Here is a 16,365-nt window from a genome sequence, read left to right as displayed (position 1 = left end):
GATATGAAAAAAGCAAACATATCTTCTTTTTCTTATTGATTTATAAAGATGAAGGTTAATTAAATTCGAATTATTAAATAGCACTCTCGGCAACGGCCATATCACGCTGAAAACACCGGTTCTCGTCCGATCACCGAAGTTAAGGAGCGTCGAGCGCAGTCAGTACTTGGGAGGGAGACCACTTAGGAACACTGCGTGCCGTTGGCTTTTTCGCTTTTTTTTCCTCTTTTAAATTCCAATAGATATGAAAAAAGCCAACATATTATCTTTTTTTTTTTTTAAAAAGATGAAGGTTAATTTGTCTCACTTAATTTAAATTCGAATTATTATCTAGCACTCTCGGCAACGGCCATATCACGCTGAAAATACCGGTTCTCGTCCGATCACCGAAGTTAAGAAGCGTCGAGCGCAGTCGGTACTTGGGAGGGAGACCACTTAGGAACACTGCGTGCCGTTGGCTTTTTCACTTTTTTTCCTCTTTTAAATTCCAATAGATATGAAAACAGCAAACATATTTTCTTTTTGTTATTGTTTTAAAAAGATGAAAGTTAATTTGTCTCACTTAATTTAAATTCGAATTATTATCTAGCACTCTCGGCAACGGCCATATCACGCTGAAAACACCGGTTCTCGTCCGATCACCGAAGTTAAGCAGCGTCGAGCGCAGTCAGTACTTGGAAACTTTGCGTGCCGTTGGCTTTTTCACTTTTATTTCCTCTTTTAAATTCCATGAGATATGAAAAAAGCAAACATATCTTCTTTTTCTTATTGATTTATAAAGATGAAGGTTAATTAAATTCGAATTATTAAATAGCACTCTCGGCAACGGCCATATCACGCTGAAAACACCGGTTCTTGTCCGATCACCGAAGTTAAGGAGCGTCGAGCGCAGTCAGTACTTGGGAGGGAGACCACTTAGGAACACTGCGTGCCGTTGGCTTTTTTGCTTTTTTTTCCTCTTTTAAATTCCAATAGATATGAAAAAAGCCAACATATTATCTTTTTGTTTTTTTCAAAAAGATGAAGGTTAATTTGTCTCACTTAATTTAAATTCGAATTATTAAATAGCACTCTCGGCAACGGCCATATGACGCTGAAAACACCGGTTCTCGTCTGATCACCGAGGTTAAGCAGCGTCGAGCGCAGTCAGTACTTGGGAGGGAGACCACTTAGGAACACTGCGTGCCGTTGGCTTTTTCACTTTTTTTCCTCTTTTAAATTCCAATAGATATGAAAACAGCAAACATATTTTCTTTTTGTTATTGTTTTAAAAAGATGAAGGTTAATTTGTCTCACTTAATTTAAATTCGAATTATTATCTAGCACTCTCGGCAACGGCCATATCACGCTGAAAACACCGGTTCTCGTCCGATCACCGAAGTTAAGCAGCGTCGAGCGCAGTCAGTACTTGGAAACTTTGCGTGCCGTTGGCTTTTTCACTTTTATTTCCTCTTTTAAATTCCATGAGATATGAAAAAAGCAAACAAATCTTCTTTTTCTTATTGATTTATAAAGATGAAGGTTAATTAAATTCGAATTATTAAATAGCACTCTCGGCAACGGCCATATCACGCTGAAAACACCGGTTATCGTCCGATCACCGAAGTTAAGGAGCGTCGAGCGCAGTCAGTACTTGGGAGGGAGACCACTTAGGAACACTGCGTGCCGTTGGCTTTTTCGCTTTTTTTTCCTCTTTTAAATTCCAATAGATATGAAAAAAGCCAACATATTATCTTTTTGTTTTTTTTAAAAAGATGAAGGTTAATTTGTCTCACTTAATTTAAATTCGAATTATTATCTAGCACTCTCGGCAACGGCCATATCACGCTGAAAACACCGGTTCTCGTCCGATCACCGAAGTTAAGCAGCGTCGAGCGCAGTCAGTACTTGGAAACTTTGCGTGCCGTTGGCTTTTTCACTTTTATTTCCTCTTTTAAATTCCATGAGATATGAAAAAAGCAAACATATCTTCTTTTTCTTATTGATTTATAAAGATGAAGGTTAATTAAATTCGAATTATTAAATAGCACTCTCGGCAACGGCCATATTTCACGCTGAAAACACCGGTTCTCGTCCGATCACCGAAGTTAAGGAGCGTCGAGCGCAGTCAGTACTTGGGAGGGAGACCACTTAGGACAACTGCGTGCCGTTGGCTTTTTCGCTTTTTTTTCCTCTTTTAAATTCCAATAGATATGAAAAAAGCCAACATATTATCTTTTTGTTTTTTTTTTAAAGACAAAGGTTAATTTGTCTCACTTAATTTAAATTCGAATTATTATCTAGCACTCTCGGCAACGGCCATATCACGATGAAAACACCGGTTCTCGTCCGATCACCGAAGTTAAGCAGCGACGAGCGCAGTCAGTACTTGGAAACTTTGCGTGCCGTTGGCTTTTTCACTTTTATTTCCTCTTTTAAATTCCATGAGATATGAAAAAAGCAAACATATCTTCTTTTTCTTATTGATTTATAAAGATGAAGGTTAATTAAATTCGAATTATTAAATAGCACTCTCGGCAACGGCCATATCACGCTGAAAACACCGGTTCTCGTCCGATCACCGAAGTTAAGGAGCGTCGAGCGCAGTCAGTACTTGGGAGGGAGACCACTTAGGAACACTGCGTGCCGTTGGCTTTTTCGCTTTTTTTTCCTCTTTTAAATTCCAATAGATATGAAAAAAGCCAACATATTATCTTTTTGTTATTGTTTTAAAAAGATGAAGGTTAATTTGTCTCACTTAATTTAAATTCGAATTATTAAATAGCACTCTCGGCAACAGCCATATGACGCTGAAAACACCGGTTCTCGTCTGATCACCGAGGTTAAGCAGCGTCGAGCGCAGTCAGTACTTGGGAGGGAGACCACTTAGGAACACTGCGTGCCGTTGGCTTTTTCACTTTTTTTCCTCTTTTAAATTCCAATAGATATGAAAAAAGCAAACATATTTTCTTTTTGTTATTGTTTTATAAAGATGAACGTTAATTAAATACAAATTATTAACTAGCACTCTCGGCAACGGCCATATCACGCTGAAAACACCGGTTCTCGTCCGATCACCGAAGTTAAGCAGCGTCGAGCGCAGTCAGTACTTGGAAACTCTGCGTGCCGTTGGCTTTTTCACTTTTATTTCCCCTTTTAAATTCCATGAGATATGAAAAAAGCAAACATATCTTCTTTTTCTTATTGATTTATAAAGATGAAGGTTAATTAAATTCGAATTATTAAATAGCCCTCTCGGCAACGGCCATATCACGCTGAAAACACCGGTTCTCGTCCGATCACCGAAGTTAAGGAGCGTCGAGCGCAGTCAGTACTTGGGAGGGAGACCACTTAGGAACACTGCGTGCCGTTGGCTTTTTCGCTTTTTTTTCCTCTTTTAAATTCCAATAGATATGAAAAAAGCCAACATATTATCTTTTTGTTTTTTTTAAAAAGATGAAGGTTAATTTGTCTCACTTAATTTAAATTCGAATTATTATCTAGCACTCTCGGCAACGGCCATATCACGCTGAAAACACCGGTTCTCGTCCGATCACCGAAGTTAAGCAGCGTCGAGCGCAGTCAGTACTTGGAAACTTTGCGTGCCGTTGGCTTTTTCACTTTTATTTCCTCTTTTAAATTCCATGAGATATGAAAAAAGCAAACAAATCTTCTTTTTCTTATTGATTTATAAAGATGAAGGTTAATTAAATTCGAATTATTAAATAGCACTCTCGGCAACGGCCATATCACGCTGAAAACACCGGTTATCGTCCGATCACCGAAGTTAAGGAGCGTCGAGCGCAGTCAGTACTTGGGAGGGAGACCACTTAGGAACACTGCGTGCCGTTGGCTTTTTCGCTTTTTTTTCCTCTTTTAAATTCCAATAGATATGAAAAAAGCCAACATATTATCTTTTTGTTTTTTTTAAAAAGATGAAGGTTAATTTGTCTCACTTAATTTAAATTCGAATTATTATCTAGCACTCTCGGCAACGGCCATATCACGCTGAAAACACCGGTTCTCGTCCGATCACCGAAGTTAAGCAGCGTCGAGCGCAGTCAGTACTTGGAAACTTTGCGTGCCGTTGGCTTTTTCACTTTTATTTCCTCTTTTAAATTCCATGAGATATGAAAAAAGCAAACATATCTTCTTTTTCTTATTGATTTATAAAGATGAAGGTTAATTAAATTCGAATTATTAAATAGCACTCTCGGCAACGGCCATATTTCACGCTGAAAACACCGGTTCTCGTCCGATCACCGAAGTTAAGGAGCGTCGAGCGCAGTCAGTACTTGGGAGGGAGACCACTTAGGACAACTGCGTGCCGTTGGCTTTTTCGCTTTTTTTTCCTCTTTTAAATTCCAATAGATATGAAAAAAGCCAACATATTATCTTTTTGTTTTTTTTTTAAAGACAAAGGTTAATTTGTCTCACTTAATTTAAATTCGAATTATTATCTAGCACTCTCGGCAACGGCCATATCACGATGAAAACACCGGTTCTCGTCCGATCACCGAAGTTAAGCAGCGACGAGCGCAGTCAGTACTTGGAAACTTTGCGTGCCGTTGGCTTTTTCACTTTTATTTCCTCTTTTAAATTCCATGAGATATGAAAAAAGCAAACATATCTTCTTTTTCTTATTGATTTATAAAGATGAAGGTTAATTAAATTCGAATTATTAAATAGCACTCTCGGCAACGGCCATATCACGCTGAAAACACCGGTTCTCGTCCGATCACCGAAGTTAAGGAGCGTCGAGCGCAGTCAGTACTTGGGAGGGAGACCACTTAGGAACACTGCGTGCCGTTGGCTTTTTCGCTTTTTTTTCCTCTTTTAAATTCCAATAGATATGAAAAAAGCCAACATATTATCTTTTTGTTATTGTTTTAAAAAGATGAAGGTTAATTTGTCTCACTTAATTTAAATTCGAATTATTAAATAGCACTCTCGGCAACAGCCATATGACGCTGAAAACACCGGTTCTCGTCTGATCACCGAGGTTAAGCAGCGTCGAGCGCAGTCAGTACTTGGGAGGGAGACCACTTAGGAACACTGCGTGCCGTTGGCTTTTTCACTTTTTTTCCTCTTTTAAATTCCAATAGATATGAAAAAAGCAAACATATTTTCTTTTTGTTATTGTTTTATAAAGATGAACGTTAATTAAATACAAATTATTAACTAGCACTCTCGGCAACGGCCATATCACGCTGAAAACACCGGTTCTCGTCCGATCACCGAAGTTAAGCAGCGTCGAGCGCAGTCAGTACTTGGAAACTCTGCGTGCCGTTGGCTTTTTCACTTTTATTTCCCCTTTTAAATTCCATGAGATATGAAAAAAGCAAACATATCTTCTTTTTCTTATTGATTTATAAAGATGAAGGTTAATTAAATTCGAATTATTAAATAGCCCTCTCGGCAACGGCCATATCACGCTGAAAACACCGGTTCTCGTCCGATCACCGAAGTTAAGGAGCATCGAGCGCAGTCAGTACTTGGGAGGGAGACCATTTTGGAACACTGCGTGCCGTTGGCTTTTTCACTTTTTTTCCTCTTTTAAATTCCAATAGATATGAAAAAAGCAAACATATTTTCTTTTTTTTATTGTTTTAAAAAGATGATGGTTAATTTGTCTCACTTAATTTAAACTCGAATTATTATCTAGCACTCTCGGCAACGGCCATATCACGCTGAAAACACCGGTTCTCGTCGGATCACCGAAGTTAAGCAGCGTCGAGCGCAGTCAGTACTTGGGAGGGAGACAAGTTAGGAACACTGCGTGCCGTTGGCTTTGCCACTTTTTTTTCCTCTTTTAAATTCCAATAGATATGAAAAAAGCAAACATATTTTCTTTTTGTTATTGTTTTAAAAAGATGAAGGTTAATTTGTCTCACTTAATTTAAATTCGAATTATGAAATAGCACTCTCGGCAACGGCCATATCACGCTGAAAACACCGGTTCTCGTCCGATCACCGAAGTTAAGCAGCGTCGAGCGCAGTCAGTACTTGGGAGGGAGACCACTTAGGAACACTGCGTGCCGTTGGCTTTTTCACTTTTTTTTCCTCTTTTAAATTCCAATAGATATGAAAAAAGCAAATATATTTTCTTTTTGTTATTGTTTTAAAAAGATGATGGTTAATTTGTCTCACTTAATTTAAATTCGAATTATTATCTAGCACTCTCGGCAACGGCCATATCACGCTGAAAACACCGGTTCTCGTCCGATCACCGAAGTTAAGAAGCGTCGAGCGCAGTCAGTACTTGGGAGGGAGACCACTTAGGAACACTGCGTGCCGTTGGCTTTTTCACTTTTTTTCCTCTTTTAAATTCCAATAGATATGAAAACAGCAAACATATTTTCTTTTTGTTATTGTTTTAAAAAGATGAAGGTTAATTTGTCTCACTTAATTAAAATTCGAATTATTATCTAGCACTCTCGGCAACGGCCATATCACGCTGAAAACACCGGTTCTCGTCCGATCACCGAAGTTAAGCAGCGTCGAGCGCAGTCAGTACTTGGAAACTTTGCGTGCCGTTGGCTTTTTCACTTTTATTTCCTCTTTTAAATTCCATGAGATATGAAAAAAGCAAACATATCTTCTTTTTCTTATTGATTTATAAAGATGAATGTTAATTAAATTCGAATTATTAAATAGCACTCTCGGCAACGGCCATATCACGCTGAAAACACCGGTTCTCGTCCGATCACCGAAGTTAAGGAGCGTCGAGCGCAGTCAGTACTTGGGAGGGAGACCACTTAGGAACACTGCGTGCCGTTGGCTTTTTCACTTTTTTTTTCCTCCTTTAAATTCCAATAGATATGAAAAAACCAAACATATCTTCTTTTTGATTTTTTTAAAAAGATGAAGGTTAATTTGTCTCACTTAATTTAAATTCGAATTATTAAATAGCACTCTCGGCAACGGCCATATCACGCTGAAAACACCGGTTATCGTCCGATCACCGAAGTTAAGGAGCGTCGAGCGCAGTCAGTACTTGGGAGGGAGACCACTTAGGAACACTGCGTGCCGTTGGCTTTTTCGCTTTTTTTTCCTCTTTTAAATTCCAATAGATATGAAAAAAGCCAACATATTATCTTTTTGTTTTTTTTAAAAAGATGAAGGTTAATTTGTCTCACTTAATTTAAATTCGAATTATTATCTAGCACTCTCGGCAACGGCCATATCACGCTGAAAACACCGGTTCTCGTCCGATCACCGAAGTTAAGCAGCGTCGAGCGCAGTCAGTACTTGGAAACTTTGCGTGCCGTTGGCTTTTTCACTTTTATTTCCTCTTTTAAATTCCATGAGATATGAAAAAAGCAAACATATCTTCTTTTTCTTATTGATTTATAAAGATGAAGGTTAATTAAATTCGAATTATTAAATAGCACTCTCGGCAACGGCCATATTTCACGCTGAAAACACCGGTTCTCGTCCGATCACCGAAGTTAAGGAGCGTCGAGCGCAGTCAGTACTTGGGAGGGAGACCACTTAGGACAACTGCGTGCCGTTGGCTTTTTCGCTTTTTTTTCCTCTTTTAAATTCCAATAGATATGAAAAAAGCCAACATATTATCTTTTTGTTTTTTTTTTAAAGACAAAGGTTAATTTGTCTCACTTAATTTAAATTCGAATTATTATCTAGCACTCTCGGCAACGGCCATATCACGATGAAAACACCGGTTCTCGTCCGATCACCGAAGTTAAGCAGCGACGAGCGCAGTCAGTACTTGGAAACTTTGCGTGCCGTTGGCTTTTTCACTTTTATTTCCTCTTTTAAATTCCATGAGATATGAAAAAAGCAAACATATCTTCTTTTTCTTATTGATTTATAAAGATGAAGGTTAATTAAATTCGAATTATTAAATAGCACTCTCGGCAACGGCCATATCACGCTGAAAACACCGGTTCTCGTCCGATCACCGAAGTTAAGGAGCGTCGAGCGCAGTCAGTACTTGGGAGGGAGACCACTTAGGAACACTGCGTGCCGTTGGCTTTTTCGCTTTTTTTTCCTCTTTTAAATTCCAATAGATATGAAAAAAGCCAACATATTATCTTTTTGTTATTGTTTTAAAAAGATGAAGGTTAATTTGTCTCACTTAATTTAAATTCGAATTATTAAATAGCACTCTCGGCAACAGCCATATGACGCTGAAAACACCGGTTCTCGTCTGATCACCGAGGTTAAGCAGCGTCGAGCGCAGTCAGTACTTGGGAGGGAGACCACTTAGGAACACTGCGTGCCGTTGGCTTTTTCACTTTTTTTCCTCTTTTAAATTCCAATAGATATGAAAAAAGCAAACATATTTTCTTTTTGTTATTGTTTTATAAAGATGAACGTTAATTAAATACAAATTATTAACTAGCACTCTCGGCAACGGCCATATCACGCTGAAAACACCGGTTCTCGTCCGATCACCGAAGTTAAGCAGCGTCGAGCGCAGTCAGTACTTGGAAACTCTGCGTGCCGTTGGCTTTTTCACTTTTATTTCCCCTTTTAAATTCCATGAGATATGAAAAAAGCAAACATATCTTCTTTTTCTTATTGATTTATAAAGATGAAGGTTAATTAAATTCGAATTATTAAATAGCCCTCTCGGCAACGGCCATATCACGCTGAAAACACCGGTTCTCGTCCGATCACCGAAGTTAAGGAGCGTCGAGCGCAGTCAGTACTTGGGAGGGAGACCACTTAGGAACACTGCGTGCCGTTGGCTTTTTCGCTTTTTTTTCCTCTTTTAAATTCCAATAGATATGAAAAAAGCCAACATATTATCTTTTTGTTTTTTTTAAAAAGATGAAGGTTAATTTGTCTCACTTAATTTAAATTCGAATTATTATCTAGCACTCTCGGCAACGGCCATATCACGCTGAAAACACCGGTTCTCGTCCGATCACCGAAGTTAAGCAGCGTCGAGCGCAGTCAGTACTTGGAAACTTTGCGTGCCGTTGGCTTTTTCACTTTTATTTCCTCTTTTAAATTCCATGAGATATGAAAAAAGCAAACAAATCTTCTTTTTCTTATTGATTTATAAAGATGAAGGTTAATTAAATTCGAATTATTAAATAGCACTCTCGGCAACGGCCATATCACGCTGAAAACACCGGTTATCGTCCGATCACCGAAGTTAAGGAGCGTCGAGCGCAGTCAGTACTTGGGAGGGAGACCACTTAGGAACACTGCGTGCCGTTGGCTTTTTCGCTTTTTTTTCCTCTTTTAAATTCCAATAGATATGAAAAAAGCCAACATATTATCTTTTTGTTTTTTTTAAAAAGATGAAGGTTAATTTGTCTCACTTAATTTAAATTCGAATTATTATCTAGCACTCTCGGCAACGGCCATATCACGCTGAAAACACCGGTTCTCGTCCGATCACCGAAGTTAAGCAGCGTCGAGCGCAGTCAGTACTTGGAAACTTTGCGTGCCGTTGGCTTTTTCACTTTTATTTCCTCTTTTAAATTCCATGAGATATGAAAAAAGCAAACATATCTTCTTTTTCTTATTGATTTATAAAGATGAAGGTTAATTAAATTCGAATTATTAAATAGCACTCTCGGCAACGGCCATATTTCACGCTGAAAACACCGGTTCTCGTCCGATCACCGAAGTTAAGGAGCGTCGAGCGCAGTCAGTACTTGGGAGGGAGACCACTTAGGACAACTGCGTGCCGTTGGCTTTTTCGCTTTTTTTTCCTCTTTTAAATTCCAATAGATATGAAAAAAGCCAACATATTATCTTTTTGTTTTTTTTTTAAAGACAAAGGTTAATTTGTCTCACTTAATTTAAATTCGAATTATTATCTAGCACTCTCGGCAACGGCCATATCACGATGAAAACACCGGTTCTCGTCCGATCACCGAAGTTAAGCAGCGACGAGCGCAGTCAGTACTTGGAAACTTTGCGTGCCGTTGGCTTTTTCACTTTTATTTCCTCTTTTAAATTCCATGAGATATGAAAAAAGCAAACATATCTTCTTTTTCTTATTGATTTATAAAGATGAAGGTTAATTAAATTCGAATTATTAAATAGCACTCTCGGCAACGGCCATATCACGCTGAAAACACCGGTTCTCGTCCGATCACCGAAGTTAAGGAGCGTCGAGCGCAGTCAGTACTTGGGAGGGAGACCACTTAGGAACACTGCGTGCCGTTGGCTTTTTCGCTTTTTTTTCCTCTTTTAAATTCCAATAGATATGAAAAAAGCCAACATATTATCTTTTTGTTATTGTTTTAAAAAGATGAAGGTTAATTTGTCTCACTTAATTTAAATTCGAATTATTAAATAGCACTCTCGGCAACAGCCATATGACGCTGAAAACACCGGTTCTCGTCTGATCACCGAGGTTAAGCAGCGTCGAGCGCAGTCAGTACTTGGGAGGGAGACCACTTAGGAACACTGCGTGCCGTTGGCTTTTTCACTTTTTTTCCTCTTTTAAATTCCAATAGATATGAAAAAAGCAAACATATTTTCTTTTTGTTATTGTTTTATAAAGATGAACGTTAATTAAATACAAATTATTAACTAGCACTCTCGGCAACGGCCATATCACGCTGAAAACACCGGTTCTCGTCCGATCACCGAAGTTAAGCAGCGTCGAGCGCAGTCAGTACTTGGAAACTCTGCGTGCCGTTGGCTTTTTCACTTTTATTTCCCCTTTTAAATTCCATGAGATATGAAAAAAGCAAACATATCTTCTTTTTCTTATTGATTTATAAAGATGAAGGTTAATTAAATTCGAATTATTAAATAGCCCTCTCGGCAACGGCCATATCACGCTGAAAACACCGGTTCTCGTCCGATCACCGAAGTTAAGGAGCATCGAGCGCAGTCAGTACTTGGGAGGGAGACCATTTTGGAACACTGCGTGCCGTTGGCTTTTTCACTTTTTTTCCTCTTTTAAATTCCAATAGATATGAAAAAAGCAAACATATTTTCTTTTTTTTATTGTTTTAAAAAGATGATGGTTAATTTGTCTCACTTAATTTAAACTCGAATTATTATCTAGCACTCTCGGCAACGGCCATATCACGCTGAAAACACCGGTTCTCGTCGGATCACCGAAGTTAAGCAGCGTCGAGCGCAGTCAGTACTTGGGAGGGAGACAAGTTAGGAACACTGCGTGCCGTTGGCTTTGCCACTTTTTTTTCCTCTTTTAAATTCCAATAGATATGAAAAAAGCAAACATATTTTCTTTTTGTTATTGTTTTAAAAAGATGAAGGTTAATTTGTCTCACTTAATTTAAATTCGAATTATGAAATAGCACTCTCGGCAACGGCCATATCACGCTGAAAACACCGGTTCTCGTCCGATCACCGAAGTTAAGCAGCGTCGAGCGCAGTCAGTACTTGGGAGGGAGACCACTTAGGAACACTGCGTGCCGTTGGCTTTTTCACTTTTTTTTCCTCTTTTAAATTCCAATAGATATGAAAAAAGCAAATATATTTTCTTTTTGTTATTGTTTTAAAAAGATGATGGTTAATTTGTCTCACTTAATTTAAATTCGAATTATTATCTAGCACTCTCGGCAACGGCCATATCACGCTGAAAACACCGGTTCTCGTCCGATCACCGAAGTTAAGAAGCGTCGAGCGCAGTCAGTACTTGGGAGGGAGACCACTTAGGAACACTGCGTGCCGTTGGCTTTTTCACTTTTTTTCCTCTTTTAAATTCCAATAGATATGAAAACAGCAAACATATTTTCTTTTTGTTATTGTTTTAAAAAGATGAAGGTTAATTTGTCTCACTTAATTAAAATTCGAATTATTATCTAGCACTCTCGGCAACGGCCATATCACGCTGAAAACACCGGTTCTCGTCCGATCACCGAAGTTAAGCAGCGTCGAGCGCAGTCAGTACTTGGAAACTTTGCGTGCCGTTGGCTTTTTCACTTTTATTTCCTCTTTTAAATTCCATGAGATATGAAAAAAGCAAACATATCTTCTTTTTCTTATTGATTTATAAAGATGAATGTTAATTAAATTCGAATTATTAAATAGCACTCTCGGCAACGGCCATATCACGCTGAAAACACCGGTTCTCGTCCGATCACCGAAGTTAAGGAGCGTCGAGCGCAGTCAGTACTTGGGAGGGAGACCACTTAGGAACACTGCGTGCCGTTGGCTTTTTCACTTTTTTTTTCCTCCTTTAAATTCCAATAGATATGAAAAAACCAAACATATCTTCTTTTTGATTTTTTTAAAAAGATGAAGGTTAATTTGTCTCACTTAATTTAAATTCGAATTATTAAATAGCACTCTCGGCAACGGCCATATGACGCTGAAAACACCGGTTCTCGTCTGATCACCGAGGTTAAGCAGCGTCGAGCGCAGTCAGTACTTGGGAGGGAGACCACTTAGGAACACTGCGTGCCGTTGGCTTTTTCGCTTTTTTTTCCTCTTTTAAATTCCAATAGATATGAAAAAAGCCAACATATTATCTTTTTGTTTTTTTTAAAAAGATGAAGGTTAATTTGTCTCACTTAATTTAAATTCGAATTATTATCTAGCACTCTCGGCAACGGCCATATCACGCTGAAAACACCGGTTCTCGTCCGATCACCGAAGTTAAGCAGCGTCGAGCGCAGTCAGTACTTGGAAACTTTGCGTGCCGTTGGCTTTTTCACTTTTATTTCCTCTTTTAAATTCCATGAGATATGAAAAAAGCAAACATATCTTCTTTTTCTTATTGATTTATAAATATGAAGGTTAATTAAATTCGAATTATTAAATAGCACTCTCGGCAACGGCCATATCACGCTGAAAACACCGGTTCTCCTCCGATCACCGAAGTTAAGGAGCGTCGAGCGCAGTCAGTACTTGGGAGGGAGACCACTTAGGACAACTGCGTGCCGTTGGCTTTTTCGCTTTTTTTTCCTCTTTTAAATTCCAATAGATATGAAAAAAGCCAACATATTATCTTTTTGTTTTTTTTTTTAAAGATGAAGGTTAATTTGTCTCACTTAATTTAAATTCGAATTATTATCTAGCACTCTCGGCAACGGCCATATCACGCTGAAAATACCGGTTCTCGTCCGATCACCGAAGTTAAGAAGCGTCGAGCGCAGTCAGTACTTGGGAGGGAGACCACTTAGGAACACTGCGTGCCGTTGGCTTTTTCACTTTTTTTCCTCTTTTAAATTCCAATAGATATGAAAACAGCAAACATATTTTCTTTTTGTTATTGTTTTAAAAAGATGAAGGTTAATTTGTCTCACTTAATTTAAATTCGAATTATTATCTAGCACTCTCGGCAACGGCCATATCACGCTGAAAACACCGGTTCTCGTCCGATCACCGAAGTTAAGCAGCGACGAGCGCAGTCAGTACTTGGAAACTTTGCGTGCCGTTGGCTTTTTCACTTTTATTTCCTCTTTTAAATTCCATGAGATATGAAAAAAGCAAACATATCTTCTTTTTCTTATTGATTTATAAAGATGAAGGTTAATTAAATTCGAATTATTAAATAGCACTCTCGGCAACGGCCATATCACGCTGAAAACACCGGTTCTCGTCCGATCACCGAAGTTAAGCAGCGTCGAGCGCAGTCAGTACTTGGAAACTTTGCGTGCCGTTGGCTTTTTCACTTTTATTTCCTCTTTTAAATTCCATGAGATATGAAAAAAGCAAACAAATCTTCTTTTTCTTATTGATTTATAAAGATGAAGGTTAATTAAATTCGAATTATTAAATAGCACTCTCGGCAACGGCCATATCACGCTGAAAACACCGGTTATCGTCCGATCACCGAAGTTAAGGAGCGTCGAGCGCAGTCAGTACTTGGGAGGGAGACCACTTAGGAACACTGCGTGCCGTTGGCTTTTTCGCTTTTTTTTTTCTCTTTTAAATTCCAATAGATATGAAAAAAGCCAACATATTATCTTTTTGTTTTTTTTAAAAAGATGAAGGTTAATTTGTCTCACTTAATTTAAATTCGAATTATTATCTAGCACTCTCGGCAACGGCCATATCACGCTGAAAACACCGGTTCTCGTCCGATCACCGAAGTTAAGCAGCGTCGAGCGCAGTCAGTACTTGGAAACTTTGCGTGCCGTTGGCTTTTTCACTTTTATTTCCTCTTTTAAATTCCATGAGATATGAAAAAAGCAAACATATCTTCTTTTTCTTATTGATTTATAAAGATGAAGGTTAATTAAATTCGAATTATTAAATAGCACTCTCGGCAACGGCCATATCACGCTGAAAACACCGGTTCTCGTCCGATCACCGAAGTTAAGGAGCGTCGAGCGCAGTCAGTACTTGGGAGGGAGACCACTTAGGACAACTGCGTGCCGTTGGCTTTTTCGCTTTTTTTTCCTCTTTTAAATTCCAATAGATATGAAAAAAGCCAACATATTATCTTTTTGTTTTTTTTTAAAGATGAAGGTTAATTTGTCTCACTTAATTTAAATTCGAATTATTATCTAGCACTCTCGGCAACGGCCATATCACGCTGAAAATACCGGTTCTCGTCCGATCACCGAAGTTAAGAAGCGTCGAGCGCAGTCAGTACTTGGGAGGGAGACCACTTAGGAACACTGCGTGCCGTTGGCTTTTTCACTTTTTTTCCTCTTTTAAATTCCAATAGATATGAAAACAGCAAACATATTTTCTTTTTGTTATTGTTTTAAAAAGATGAAGGTTAATTTGTCTCACTTAATTTAAATTCGAATTATTATCTAGCACTCTCGGCAACGGCCATATCACGCTGAAAACACCGGTTCTCGTCCGATCACTGAAGTTAAGCAGCGACGAGCGCAGTCAGTACTTGGAAACTTTGCGTGCCGTTGGCTTTTTCACTTTTATTTCCTCTTTTAAATTCCATGAGATATGAAAAAAGCAAACATATCTTCTTTTTCTTATTGATTTATAAAGATGAAGGTTAATTAAATTCGAATTATTAAATAGCACTCTCGGCAACGGCCATATCACGCTGAAAACACCGGTTCTCGTCCGATCACCGAAGTTAAGGAGCGTCGAGCGCAGTCAGTACTTGGGAGGGAGACCACTTAGGAACACTGCGTGCCGTTGGCTTTTTCGCTTTTTTTTCCTCTTTTAAATTCCAATAGATATGAAAAAAGCCAACATATTATCTTTTTGTTATTGTTTTAAAAAGATGAAGGTTAATTTGTCTCACTTAATTTAAATTCGAATTATTAAATAGCACTCTCGGCAACAGCCATATGACGCTGAAAACACCGGTTCTCGTCTGATCACCGAGGTTAAGCAGCGTCGAGCGCAGTCAGTACTTGGGAGGGAGACCACTTAGGAACACTGCGTGCCGTTGGCTTTTTCACTTTTTTTCCTCTTTTAAATTCCAATAGATATGAAAAAAGCAAACATATTTTCTTTTTGTTATTGTTTTATAAAGATGAACGTTAATTAAATTCAAATTATTAACTAGCACTCTCGGCAACGGCCATATCACGCTGAAAACACCGGTTCTCGTCCGATCACCGAAGTTAAGCAGCGTCGAGCGCAGTCAGTACTTGGAAACTCTGCGTGCCGTTGGCTTTTTCACTTTTATTTCCCCTTTTAAATTCCATGAGATATGAAAAAAGCAAACATATCTTCTTTTTCTTATTGATTTATAAAGATGAAGGTTAATTAAATTCGAATTATTAAATAGCACTCTCGGCAACGGCCTTATCACGCTGAAAACACCGGTTCTCGTCCGATCACCGAAGTTAAGGAGCATCGAGCGCAGTCAGTACTTGGGAGGGAGACCATTTAGGAACACTGCGTGCCGTTGGCTTTTTCACTTTTTTTCCTCTTTTAAATTCCAATAGATATGAAAAAAGCAAACATATTTTCTTTTTGTTATTGTTTTAAAAAGATGATGGTTAATTTGTCTCACTTAATTTAAATTCGAATTATTATCTAGCACTCTCGGCAACGGCCATATCACGCTGAAAACACCGGTTCTCGTCGGATCACCGAAGTTAAGCAGCGTCGAGCGCAGTCAGTACTTGGGAGGGAGACCAGTTAGGAACACTGCGTGCCGTTGGCTTTTCCACTTTTTTTTCCTCTTTTAAATTCCAATAGATATGAAAAAAGCAAACATATTTTCTTTTTGTTATTGTTTTAAAAAGATGAAGGTTAATTTGTCTCACTTAATTTAAATTCGAATTATTAAATAGCACTCTCGGCAACGGCCATATCACGCTGAAAACACCGGTTCTCGTCCGATCACCGAAGTTAAGCAGCGTCGAGCGCAGTCAGTACTTGGGAGGGAGACCACTTAGGAACACTGCGTGCCGTTGGCTTTTTCACTTTTTTTTCCTCTTTTAAATTCCAATAGATATGAAAAAAGCAAATATATTTTCTTTTTGTTATTGTTTTAAAAAGATGATGGTTAATTTGTCTCACTTAATTTAAATTCGAATT

General features: G+C 38.4%; 5 non-coding genes and 62 pseudogenes across 5 annotated transcripts; all 67 read left to right on the top strand.

The window, feature by feature from the left end:
- The first annotated feature begins 88 nt into the window (after positions 1-88).
- Positions 89-207, top strand: LOC149582024 (5S ribosomal RNA; annotated as a pseudogene).
- Positions 208-341: 134 nt separating this feature from the next.
- Positions 342-460, top strand: LOC149582023 (5S ribosomal RNA; annotated as a pseudogene).
- A 136-nt stretch (positions 461-596) lies between these two features.
- LOC149582022 (5S ribosomal RNA) lies at positions 597-699 on the top strand (annotated as a pseudogene).
- Positions 700-821: 122 nt separating this feature from the next.
- LOC149582021 (5S ribosomal RNA) lies at positions 822-940 on the top strand (annotated as a pseudogene).
- A 135-nt stretch (positions 941-1,075) lies between these two features.
- Positions 1,076-1,194, top strand: LOC149582020 (5S ribosomal RNA; annotated as a pseudogene).
- Positions 1,195-1,330: 136 nt separating this feature from the next.
- Positions 1,331-1,433, top strand: LOC149582019 (5S ribosomal RNA; annotated as a pseudogene).
- A 122-nt stretch (positions 1,434-1,555) lies between these two features.
- LOC149582018 (5S ribosomal RNA) lies at positions 1,556-1,674 on the top strand (annotated as a pseudogene).
- A 135-nt stretch (positions 1,675-1,809) lies between these two features.
- On the top strand, positions 1,810-1,912 carry LOC149582017 (5S ribosomal RNA; annotated as a pseudogene).
- Positions 1,913-2,034: 122 nt separating this feature from the next.
- Positions 2,035-2,155, top strand: LOC149582016 (5S ribosomal RNA; annotated as a pseudogene).
- A 135-nt stretch (positions 2,156-2,290) lies between these two features.
- Positions 2,291-2,393, top strand: LOC149582015 (5S ribosomal RNA; annotated as a pseudogene).
- Positions 2,394-2,515: 122 nt separating this feature from the next.
- On the top strand, positions 2,516-2,634 carry LOC149582014 (5S ribosomal RNA; annotated as a pseudogene).
- A 137-nt stretch (positions 2,635-2,771) lies between these two features.
- On the top strand, positions 2,772-2,890 carry LOC149582013 (5S ribosomal RNA; annotated as a pseudogene).
- A 121-nt stretch (positions 2,891-3,011) lies between these two features.
- LOC149582012 (5S ribosomal RNA) lies at positions 3,012-3,114 on the top strand (annotated as a pseudogene).
- Positions 3,115-3,236: 122 nt separating this feature from the next.
- LOC149582011 (5S ribosomal RNA) lies at positions 3,237-3,355 on the top strand (annotated as a pseudogene).
- Positions 3,356-3,490: 135 nt separating this feature from the next.
- Positions 3,491-3,593, top strand: LOC149582010 (5S ribosomal RNA; annotated as a pseudogene).
- Positions 3,594-3,715: 122 nt separating this feature from the next.
- LOC149582009 (5S ribosomal RNA) lies at positions 3,716-3,834 on the top strand (annotated as a pseudogene).
- Positions 3,835-3,969: 135 nt separating this feature from the next.
- On the top strand, positions 3,970-4,072 carry LOC149582008 (5S ribosomal RNA; annotated as a pseudogene).
- Positions 4,073-4,194: 122 nt separating this feature from the next.
- On the top strand, positions 4,195-4,315 carry LOC149582007 (5S ribosomal RNA; annotated as a pseudogene).
- Positions 4,316-4,450: 135 nt separating this feature from the next.
- Positions 4,451-4,553, top strand: LOC149582006 (5S ribosomal RNA; annotated as a pseudogene).
- Positions 4,554-4,675: 122 nt separating this feature from the next.
- On the top strand, positions 4,676-4,794 carry LOC149582005 (5S ribosomal RNA; annotated as a pseudogene).
- Positions 4,795-4,931: 137 nt separating this feature from the next.
- LOC149582004 (5S ribosomal RNA) lies at positions 4,932-5,050 on the top strand (annotated as a pseudogene).
- Positions 5,051-5,171: 121 nt separating this feature from the next.
- LOC149582003 (5S ribosomal RNA) lies at positions 5,172-5,274 on the top strand (annotated as a pseudogene).
- A 122-nt stretch (positions 5,275-5,396) lies between these two features.
- Positions 5,397-5,515, top strand: LOC149582002 (5S ribosomal RNA; annotated as a pseudogene).
- A 136-nt stretch (positions 5,516-5,651) lies between these two features.
- LOC149582001 (5S ribosomal RNA) lies at positions 5,652-5,770 on the top strand (annotated as a pseudogene).
- Positions 5,771-5,907: 137 nt separating this feature from the next.
- On the top strand, positions 5,908-6,026 carry LOC149582000 (5S ribosomal RNA). The gene has a single exon (XR_016380714.1). It is a non-coding gene; the product is annotated as a 5S ribosomal RNA (ribosomal RNA).
- A 137-nt stretch (positions 6,027-6,163) lies between these two features.
- On the top strand, positions 6,164-6,282 carry LOC149581999 (5S ribosomal RNA). Its single transcript, XR_016380667.1, has one exon. It is a non-coding gene; the product is annotated as a 5S ribosomal RNA (ribosomal RNA).
- A 136-nt stretch (positions 6,283-6,418) lies between these two features.
- LOC149581998 (5S ribosomal RNA) lies at positions 6,419-6,521 on the top strand (annotated as a pseudogene).
- Positions 6,522-6,643: 122 nt separating this feature from the next.
- LOC149581997 (5S ribosomal RNA) lies at positions 6,644-6,762 on the top strand (annotated as a pseudogene).
- A 136-nt stretch (positions 6,763-6,898) lies between these two features.
- LOC149581996 (5S ribosomal RNA) lies at positions 6,899-7,017 on the top strand (annotated as a pseudogene).
- A 135-nt stretch (positions 7,018-7,152) lies between these two features.
- On the top strand, positions 7,153-7,255 carry LOC149581995 (5S ribosomal RNA; annotated as a pseudogene).
- Positions 7,256-7,377: 122 nt separating this feature from the next.
- On the top strand, positions 7,378-7,498 carry LOC149581994 (5S ribosomal RNA; annotated as a pseudogene).
- A 135-nt stretch (positions 7,499-7,633) lies between these two features.
- LOC149581993 (5S ribosomal RNA) lies at positions 7,634-7,736 on the top strand (annotated as a pseudogene).
- A 122-nt stretch (positions 7,737-7,858) lies between these two features.
- Positions 7,859-7,977, top strand: LOC149581992 (5S ribosomal RNA; annotated as a pseudogene).
- Positions 7,978-8,114: 137 nt separating this feature from the next.
- LOC149581991 (5S ribosomal RNA) lies at positions 8,115-8,233 on the top strand (annotated as a pseudogene).
- Positions 8,234-8,354: 121 nt separating this feature from the next.
- LOC149581990 (5S ribosomal RNA) lies at positions 8,355-8,457 on the top strand (annotated as a pseudogene).
- Positions 8,458-8,579: 122 nt separating this feature from the next.
- LOC149581989 (5S ribosomal RNA) lies at positions 8,580-8,698 on the top strand (annotated as a pseudogene).
- A 135-nt stretch (positions 8,699-8,833) lies between these two features.
- LOC149581988 (5S ribosomal RNA) lies at positions 8,834-8,936 on the top strand (annotated as a pseudogene).
- Positions 8,937-9,058: 122 nt separating this feature from the next.
- LOC149581987 (5S ribosomal RNA) lies at positions 9,059-9,177 on the top strand (annotated as a pseudogene).
- A 135-nt stretch (positions 9,178-9,312) lies between these two features.
- On the top strand, positions 9,313-9,415 carry LOC149581986 (5S ribosomal RNA; annotated as a pseudogene).
- A 122-nt stretch (positions 9,416-9,537) lies between these two features.
- On the top strand, positions 9,538-9,658 carry LOC149581985 (5S ribosomal RNA; annotated as a pseudogene).
- A 135-nt stretch (positions 9,659-9,793) lies between these two features.
- On the top strand, positions 9,794-9,896 carry LOC149581984 (5S ribosomal RNA; annotated as a pseudogene).
- A 122-nt stretch (positions 9,897-10,018) lies between these two features.
- On the top strand, positions 10,019-10,137 carry LOC149581983 (5S ribosomal RNA; annotated as a pseudogene).
- A 137-nt stretch (positions 10,138-10,274) lies between these two features.
- LOC149581982 (5S ribosomal RNA) lies at positions 10,275-10,393 on the top strand (annotated as a pseudogene).
- Positions 10,394-10,514: 121 nt separating this feature from the next.
- LOC149581981 (5S ribosomal RNA) lies at positions 10,515-10,617 on the top strand (annotated as a pseudogene).
- Positions 10,618-10,739: 122 nt separating this feature from the next.
- On the top strand, positions 10,740-10,858 carry LOC149581980 (5S ribosomal RNA; annotated as a pseudogene).
- Positions 10,859-10,994: 136 nt separating this feature from the next.
- Positions 10,995-11,113, top strand: LOC149581979 (5S ribosomal RNA; annotated as a pseudogene).
- A 137-nt stretch (positions 11,114-11,250) lies between these two features.
- LOC149581978 (5S ribosomal RNA) lies at positions 11,251-11,369 on the top strand. The gene has a single exon (XR_016380701.1). It is a non-coding gene; the product is annotated as a 5S ribosomal RNA (ribosomal RNA).
- Positions 11,370-11,506: 137 nt separating this feature from the next.
- On the top strand, positions 11,507-11,625 carry LOC149581977 (5S ribosomal RNA). Its single transcript, XR_016380666.1, has one exon. It is a non-coding gene; the product is annotated as a 5S ribosomal RNA (ribosomal RNA).
- A 136-nt stretch (positions 11,626-11,761) lies between these two features.
- Positions 11,762-11,864, top strand: LOC149581976 (5S ribosomal RNA; annotated as a pseudogene).
- Positions 11,865-11,986: 122 nt separating this feature from the next.
- On the top strand, positions 11,987-12,105 carry LOC149581975 (5S ribosomal RNA; annotated as a pseudogene).
- A 136-nt stretch (positions 12,106-12,241) lies between these two features.
- LOC149581974 (5S ribosomal RNA) lies at positions 12,242-12,360 on the top strand (annotated as a pseudogene).
- Positions 12,361-12,495: 135 nt separating this feature from the next.
- On the top strand, positions 12,496-12,598 carry LOC149581973 (5S ribosomal RNA; annotated as a pseudogene).
- Positions 12,599-12,720: 122 nt separating this feature from the next.
- Positions 12,721-12,839, top strand: LOC149581972 (5S ribosomal RNA; annotated as a pseudogene).
- Positions 12,840-12,975: 136 nt separating this feature from the next.
- LOC149581971 (5S ribosomal RNA) lies at positions 12,976-13,094 on the top strand (annotated as a pseudogene).
- A 136-nt stretch (positions 13,095-13,230) lies between these two features.
- Positions 13,231-13,333, top strand: LOC149581970 (5S ribosomal RNA; annotated as a pseudogene).
- Positions 13,334-13,455: 122 nt separating this feature from the next.
- LOC149581969 (5S ribosomal RNA) lies at positions 13,456-13,558 on the top strand (annotated as a pseudogene).
- A 122-nt stretch (positions 13,559-13,680) lies between these two features.
- On the top strand, positions 13,681-13,799 carry LOC149581968 (5S ribosomal RNA; annotated as a pseudogene).
- A 136-nt stretch (positions 13,800-13,935) lies between these two features.
- Positions 13,936-14,038, top strand: LOC149581967 (5S ribosomal RNA; annotated as a pseudogene).
- Positions 14,039-14,160: 122 nt separating this feature from the next.
- Positions 14,161-14,279, top strand: LOC149581966 (5S ribosomal RNA; annotated as a pseudogene).
- A 134-nt stretch (positions 14,280-14,413) lies between these two features.
- Positions 14,414-14,532, top strand: LOC149581965 (5S ribosomal RNA; annotated as a pseudogene).
- A 136-nt stretch (positions 14,533-14,668) lies between these two features.
- LOC149581964 (5S ribosomal RNA) lies at positions 14,669-14,771 on the top strand (annotated as a pseudogene).
- A 122-nt stretch (positions 14,772-14,893) lies between these two features.
- On the top strand, positions 14,894-15,012 carry LOC149581963 (5S ribosomal RNA; annotated as a pseudogene).
- Positions 15,013-15,149: 137 nt separating this feature from the next.
- On the top strand, positions 15,150-15,268 carry LOC149581962 (5S ribosomal RNA; annotated as a pseudogene).
- Positions 15,269-15,389: 121 nt separating this feature from the next.
- Positions 15,390-15,492, top strand: LOC149581961 (5S ribosomal RNA; annotated as a pseudogene).
- A 122-nt stretch (positions 15,493-15,614) lies between these two features.
- LOC149581960 (5S ribosomal RNA) lies at positions 15,615-15,733 on the top strand (annotated as a pseudogene).
- Positions 15,734-15,869: 136 nt separating this feature from the next.
- LOC149581959 (5S ribosomal RNA) lies at positions 15,870-15,988 on the top strand (annotated as a pseudogene).
- Positions 15,989-16,125: 137 nt separating this feature from the next.
- LOC149581958 (5S ribosomal RNA) lies at positions 16,126-16,244 on the top strand. Its single transcript, XR_016380684.1, has one exon. It is a non-coding gene; the product is annotated as a 5S ribosomal RNA (ribosomal RNA).
- Positions 16,245-16,365: the final 121 nt, after the last annotated feature.

The sequence above is a fragment of the Phalangium opilio genome, unplaced genomic scaffold (assembly GCF_054372755.1).
Source record: "Phalangium opilio isolate 3A_F unplaced genomic scaffold, DU_Popi_V2 ptg001865l_1, whole genome shotgun sequence".
Lineage (NCBI taxonomy): Eukaryota > Metazoa > Arthropoda > Arachnida > Opiliones > Phalangiidae > Phalangium > Phalangium opilio.
This window is presented reverse-complemented; position numbering and strand designations above follow the sequence as displayed.